General features: G+C 44.3%; 1 long non-coding RNA gene across 1 annotated transcript; it reads right to left on the reverse strand.

Moving 5' to 3' along the window:
- Positions 1-329: 329 nt before the first annotated feature.
- On the reverse strand, positions 330-4300 carry LOC147020777 (uncharacterized). The gene is made up of 3 exons (XR_015062110.1): positions 2320-4300; positions 1897-1998; positions 330-1204 (listed from the first exon to the last, which is right to left on the reverse strand). It is a non-coding gene; the product is annotated as an uncharacterized LOC147020777 (long non-coding RNA).
- Between the last annotated feature and the right edge of the window lie 3101 nt (positions 4301-7401).

Here is a 7401-nt window from a genome sequence, read left to right on the forward strand (position 1 = left end):
TTGCACCAGGTTGATAGGCATCTCAAGGAAATGGGGACGTGCCAGGCATCTGCTGGGGGGGAGCCAGACGGAGCTGAAAGTGGACACTGTGACATGCTGCTCGGGCGCATGCTCCCATAACTGGCCTGACCTGACGTTAACTTTTGCAGAGAAATCTGTCAACACGGCTGGTGTATCAGTTTACCACATCAGAAATACCTTTTGGCTCACTGAGAATGTCCATCAATGTTTAAAACCTGTGAATGAATCAGGAGGCAGAAAACATTTCACAACTATTCTTCTCAACAAATGACAACAAAGAACATTCCATGAACTTCGTATTTATTAAAACAACACAATGGTCATATCAGCACAGAGTAAGAAGTGGAGAAAAGAGGAAATTCACACCAGAATAATTTTAATAAAGAAAGACAACTTTGTGAATCCGTTAACACGAAACCATTGACTTTTGGTCGTAACCACTCAAGAGAAATGTTTCGCACAAAAAGATATGAAATAAAACAATGTACGAAAACACTTATCAAGGTAACACTGAATTGGGGGGAAAACAGACAAAACTGGAGAATTTTAAACACATGAACACAAAGATCATCTCAACACCGATAAGAACTCAAGAACCAATCAAATAACGAGATGTCTCCGACTCAAGTTTCATCTCAACACACTGGAGTGTTAATAAATGTACAAAGATGAGTTTCATTCCTTCTTTCATTTCAATGTGAAACACAAGAAAAAACGAGGAGATGACATCTTCAGCATCACAAAGAGTGAGAGCGACTACTTCACACCTGTAGTACACCTGGATTACATTTTTTGAGGAGACACCATCTCCTTACTGGGTGGTCATTGGTTCCTGAAGGAAGCTCATCCGCCCTTTGTCAGGTGCTGTTTTTAGTCTTGACAGGATGACACAGTCACCCTCCACACAAACAAGGCCAGCGAGGGGGGGTCGGTGTTGTCGCTGACATTCCGACCATGCTGCAGGTCGCACTGAGTTACATGTTCACATTGACGGTCCCAAAAGACAGACCTGACGTCGTGTTGCAATAACCAGAAGAGAATTTTCATTCCAGTCGAGTAGTCGTGTTAAACATGTCAGGAGATTCACACAGGAGTGTTACAGCCTTGAAAATAAACATCTCTTGGCTTCAATCCTGGGATGGAGACATTGTGGTTCGGTCGAGTCTTCTCAGGGATCGCGAATCTATAAAAAAAAATTTTTTTTTATATAAATGTCATTTATCCTGAAAAAAACATTGTTTTCAGCGCATGGAGAAATGAATATCCTGCATGTGAAACACCAGGGTGACAGTTTATAGCCGTGTCGGGATTCAAACCCAGGTGATGTCATGATCTACCTGTGTATCACAGCAATGGTTTATGTGACGCTTAATATTTCAAAGCTGCGAACCAAGTGTTGCGTCATAAACAGGGTCCAGGGAGTTTGGGAATGAATAAAGGGGAGAACACAGCTCCAGATGGGGAGAACACAGCTTCAGAAGGGGAGAACACAGCTTCAGAAGGGGAGAACACAGCTTCAGAAGGGGAGAACACAGCTTCAGAAGGGGAGAACACAGCTTCAGAAGGGGAGAACACAGCCCCAGAAGGGGAGAACACAGCTCGAGAAGGGGAGAACACAGCTTCAGAAGGGGAGAACACAGCTTCAGAAGGGGAGAACACAGCTCGAGAAGGGGAGAACACAGCTCCAGAAGGGAGAACACAGCTTCTATAAGGGGTGAGCAAGTGGAGCATTGTAAGAGAAGCGAGTGAAGCATTCCATGAGGAGTGAGTGGAGCATTCTTCGAGGAGTGAGTGGTGCGCCCCTTTGGTTCGTTCCAGCGAGGAATGTGCAAGGGCAAGGATATTACAAAACGTGCAAGAAGAGAAATATTTTACCAGGATGAACTCCATTCGTCTTTCAAATGTTGAACGGCAGACATCTTGTCTCTCCATCCACATGGAATGAGATATAGAAGACACTGGACACAGCATATTCCACTGGTTGGTGCAAGAACAAAGAATAAGTTCCAATAAAAAATGATTCAAGAAGCATTTACTCTCCTGACATGATCAGATATCCTGAATGAAGAAAGATTCCAGACCAATCGCAGTTCATCTTAGCTTTGTGTATCATAATACTAAAACCACAAGAATCTCATCTGTGAGAGTGATTTGAAATCGATGCTTATCGACATTTACGGATAAAAATCAAATCCTACCAAGGTAATTTATAAATAAATAATAATCCCACTGACAAAAGTACATAAATAAATAAAGAAGAGCGACACACGGTCGGCCCTTTGCTGTTTCAAACCGTACCTGGGTTCCTCTGCAGGTGCCGATCCAGGTACGTTCAATCAGAACACAGCACAAGATGAAGAAGCAATGGACAACCCCAATTTACAGGAGAAGTCACATGGGTTTTCAGCACAAACACAGGACACGTGAATGAAGAAAAGGGAGCGAGATGACAATCCTGGTGTTTATACCATGTTTATAACATCCTCCTGCTGGAATCCCTGTACTCCTTCCTCCATGACGTGACCTTCCAGGCGGTTCACCTGCAACAATAGAATTACACAAACACACGAGGATATGACAAGAAGGGGTACAAAAGGTGACATCTTGTGAGATCATTTCACTTCTGAAAAACTTTGAAAAACAGGATTGTCACAAACATTCCAAGGGGAACTGTACGATCACTTGGAAAACATGGCAAGGAAGGTTCAGATGAAGGGACTCGCACAAGGTTGTAACAATTAGTGAGTGTTTTACCAAATGAGTGTTACAATAGCTCACGATGAAAACCTCTCGTGGAGAAAGATAAACACCATGATGATCCCCAGCAATCTGCATCCATCACAGACTCTTGGAAAATACAAAACAGGAGACAAAGACAAAATGAAGAACCAATTCCAGGAACACAAAATTCTCGTTTGGTGGAACAGAGATGATAATGGAGGTGTCCTGGTGTTTATAACATGGTGAAATTTCAATGTGCAGTTACAGGTGAAAGGAGGACAGCGTTTGCTCAGGTGAAGAAAAGCTTGCAGGTAGACAGGCAGGTAGGCCTCTGATATTCGTGGACCAGAGTGAAAAGGTGTGAATGTGAACAACGATGGGATCATGAGGGTAGTGGGGGAGGGGGGCAAGGTAGTGTGATTGAGCAAGATGTAGGGATGGAGGTGCAGGCTCGATCGGGGTGAGAGGCAAGAGGAAGCCCAACGGTGTTGAGAGGGAAATGTGGAGCAGTTTGTGTGTGTTTCGTACAAAACGATTTATGTTTGGAAACCGTGAGTGTTCTTGGAAAAGTGTTCACACCTGTCACGACTGGGGTGAAGAGCTGGGTTACTGAATGCTTCGAAGGAGGTCGTACTAAACCTTCGTGGCAGAATAAGCTGAGAGGGCTTACGTATTGGTCAGGAAGGTAAAAGTGAAAAAGTGAGTGTGCCTGAAGGAAGATTAGTGTTTGAGACAGATGGAGAAGAAGAAGCGATGGACAACTCCGATTTACAGAAGAAGTCACCAGGGTTTTCAGCACAAACACAGGACACATGAATGAAGAAAAGGGAGCGAGATGACAACCTCCACGTGGTGCTCCTGTTAAATGATATTCAACAATTTTACACTCTGAAGTTATCAGGACTGATGTCATTAACTGACCAATACCACCGACGCACTCGGGACAAACCCGAGCAATGGGGCTCGAGATTGCGAAGCACTAAATAAAGTCCTTTTCAAGGTCAAAAGCCATGGACCACAACTAGACCAGTAGGTCCCTCCTCCACATCCCCCAACTCATTGTTGAGGGGCTGACATTTCCTAATTGTGAGATCCTCGCCAACATCCTGAAGGACTACAACATTGACGTAGCCATACTCCGGGAAACTCATCACAAGGATGACAAAAAGGCTGCAAAGAGAAAGATTGGAGATTAGCTCTCCACCAACTCACACCTGAGGCAGCGACATGGCTGCAGAACCTGGACATGAAACTTTAGCGCAATCCATATTGGTCGTTCACAAGAAGAAAGATGTGAAGAAATAAAACATTAAAATAATTGTTGATGGATATGCAGGCTTAAACATTTCAAAAACAATTGAAATTTAAAAAGTGACGTCATGTCCTGTGAACCAATCCATGAGGATACAGTCTTGGTGGAGGAGGCATTGATGGCTTTGTCGAGCATCTCCACTGTATCCCGACAGGAAAGAAGCTCTGTTGTAAAACAGCCTCAATCTGCCACCACGCCAAGGTAGAAATGCCAGGTCAGGTGAGCTGCAATGAGGTGAGGCAACCACAACCATCAATACAAGGCTCAAAACCATGTGAATATCTGTCAGAGCCCAGACTGATGGAATGATACCCGGAAAGGTATGATGGACAATGAGAACGAATACTTCTTGATCGAAGCTCGCTACGGAGGGAAATTTCATTCCGATCGGCTGAACTATCGTTGAGTTATGTAAAAAAATATTAAAATTACTACCATTAGGTCATGACCTTAAAAATTAGGTCAACATCAAAAGACATGATATCAACCCCACCGACTTCACATTCACATTATTGATGTAAAATTTCATTGCGAAAGTTCCAGCGGGCTCCGATATCCAGATCGGTAATTGATACGGTTTGGGAATTTCGAGTGTAAGGAGTGCAGGAAGAAAATAATGATCATAATAACTTTCTAAATGGGGGTTTACTACTCCGAGGGGTCGAAGAAACTTGTGGTTCCAATTAAAAATAGGGGACGATAATTGCGGAAACAAACCCGACAACAGCAACAAGCCTTCCCCAAGCAAGGGGGAGGCTCAACAAACGATATTTGATGAAGGAGCACACCTGGTGTTCGAGTTGTGCCGGCAGGTGAAGGGGAACTCGGCACAACCTTCCATTCGTTCCTCGTTCTTCATCTTGACTGCATTCACCGGACCCATCGCCAGTGTGTGTGGTCCCTTTCAGTGTATTATTCTTCCTTTCTCTTTTCTTTGTACTCTTCTGCTCCCACAATTCCTCCTCGTCCTCATCCTCACACTCTCTCTTCCTTTTGCTGCCCTTCTCCCGCTGTGGCTCTTGGGGAGCGATTTCCAATGGAGACCTTGATAGGAGGGAAACGGAATGTTGAAGGTCACTTCCATTTGTGATGAAATCATGACCCCCCTCGCCCCATGATGGCTCACATCTTAAAGTCCCAAGCGAGTCACACCTCGTCCAGCCATCTTCCCTCTACAAAGTCAAAATGTTCAGTGTCCCCGAGAGGAACGTGTCCGTCCTTAAGATGGTGTTGAAGTGTTGGGTAGGAGTAATAAAGTGAGTCATAAACAGCAGAGGTGGAGAGTAAGCGGAAACCGAATCTTCTGATCACCAGCAACCGCTGACGAAGGTATTCATTAACCCCTTCGTTAGCATCAGTTGGTGGAGGTTAAAGATCCCACGGTTCCACCACAAAGTGTCTGTGAGCTCTCACCGGTACACTGGACCATTGACAAGTTCCTGCTCGAACCAACAGCCATGCTTCGAGCAATGATGTAACCCAGCAGGCATGTACTGCATCCAAAACGAATGAACCCTTCATCAAGTTGTCATCCTTCCATGTTAATATGCAAATGTACATCCACAGATATATCAATATTTACAGGATTAACAAATACAAGGGAGTTCCTGCACTTCCTCCCGTACATGCTCCGATATCATGACATTGCACAAAGTGATGGAGTTAGAAAGGGGACTCACAGCTCTTGGCAAGAAACGTCACCACGTCCCACATTGGCATCTCCACGACACAACCTCTTGGCCTCTCCTCCATCATGTGTCTCTTTTCTTTTCCTTTTGTTTTTACAAGTAGTGCTGGTGCCGTTCAGATCTTTCTGTACCCTTGGTATGGGGTTGGCATGGTGTTGGCACACACTTGGGAGTGTTGGTAAATGCTTTCCCCTGATCTTGATCTTGATGCGTGGAAGGGTCTTTGTTTGCTTGATACTGCTGAAAGACATATGGACCAAGGCAGGCTTACGGAAAAAGGAAACTGATACATGGAAACATCAGCTCACAGAGACGGGAATTAAAAACAAATAAAATAAATAAATTATTGTGAGAGATGATTTACACACTCACATACCTCGTTGGGAGCTTCACATCTTCTGAATTCTGCCCTTCTGTACCTGTATTCCCATCAAGACCATCAGGTGACCGCACATAGAACAGGAGATAAGCCTGTTGGTGCATCACCTCGGTCACGTTCACCTTGTTCACGAATGCATCATTCATTTTAAACCAGGTGCCGTGACTCACCTGTGGGGAAGTGCATCAAATATCATCCTTGCATTGTGACAAAAGCTCAACATATCGAAGAACAATTCACTCCTTTCATATTTGTAGTTTGTGGTGGTGGTGACAATGGCCTGGCAAAGTTGATAAGTCTCAATGTCACTGCAGAGCAGAAACGTAAAGCTTATCTTTTACAAAGAGCAAGAGTGTGAGGCCTGTACCATTGTCAGGGATTTGGAACTTCATTACATTGGGCGAAAGTCGTTGTGTCGATACTCAGTCTGAACTCCACATTTCCACACCGATTGGCAAGGTAAATTAAAACCACCCATTGTTTTACTTACACAAGAGATGATGTTTTGGCGGCACCTACCCTTCTGTGAAGGATCGGACGTAGGATGAGATCGCCTGGTTTCACGCCATTTTACGTCTATGATGGATAAAACCAAGAACGGACTGGACACTCAACAACTAATAATGTTCCTCATGACCTGATCAAATGTTGTCCATTGTTCACTCAATAGACTCATGAACTGAGGTTCCATCTGGATGGTCACAATGGATAATCAAAATGTGATTCAATCACGTAACCTGAAGAACATGTTCCCCTCGCCCTGGAGGGCTGCTGTACATCCTATTGGACACAACAAGGTCACGCAGCAGATAATGGTCTCACGTGGATCACTCACCTTGACAAAACTGAAATAGTGACCTTTACAACTTCTTTTCCCATGATGGACGAGAACAGCATAAAGGAAGTAGTATATTGGAGGCCCGTCTGGTTGTGACATGTGGGGACGAAGATTCAGCTTTTCAACATATGGGAAGTTCTGTGGATAAATGATCACGTCATTGGAGGTCAAAAGTTCAAACACCAATTCAGTCCAAATCAGAAAGTCATTGCTGAATTCTAACCAGGTGTATCGAGCATTTTAGAGGTGAAATTGGTGACGTAGTGAGCACCTTGTGGAATGGTGCCTGATGAGGTCTTGGATCAGAAACAAAAATCACATCCGATCGTGTAAGTGTCCTGGTGTACAGGTGTTCCAGATAAGGACAAACGTACCTTTGAGATCTTTCCCCCAGTGACACAGGAAAACCTCTTCAGTGTGAAGGTGAGGACGTTTGGTGGGT

This window comes from Eptatretus burgeri, chromosome 9 (assembly GCF_056783735.1).
Source record: "Eptatretus burgeri isolate ZD-2024b chromosome 9, Ebu_testis_v1, whole genome shotgun sequence".
Lineage (NCBI taxonomy): Eukaryota > Metazoa > Chordata > Myxini > Myxiniformes > Myxinidae > Eptatretus > Eptatretus burgeri.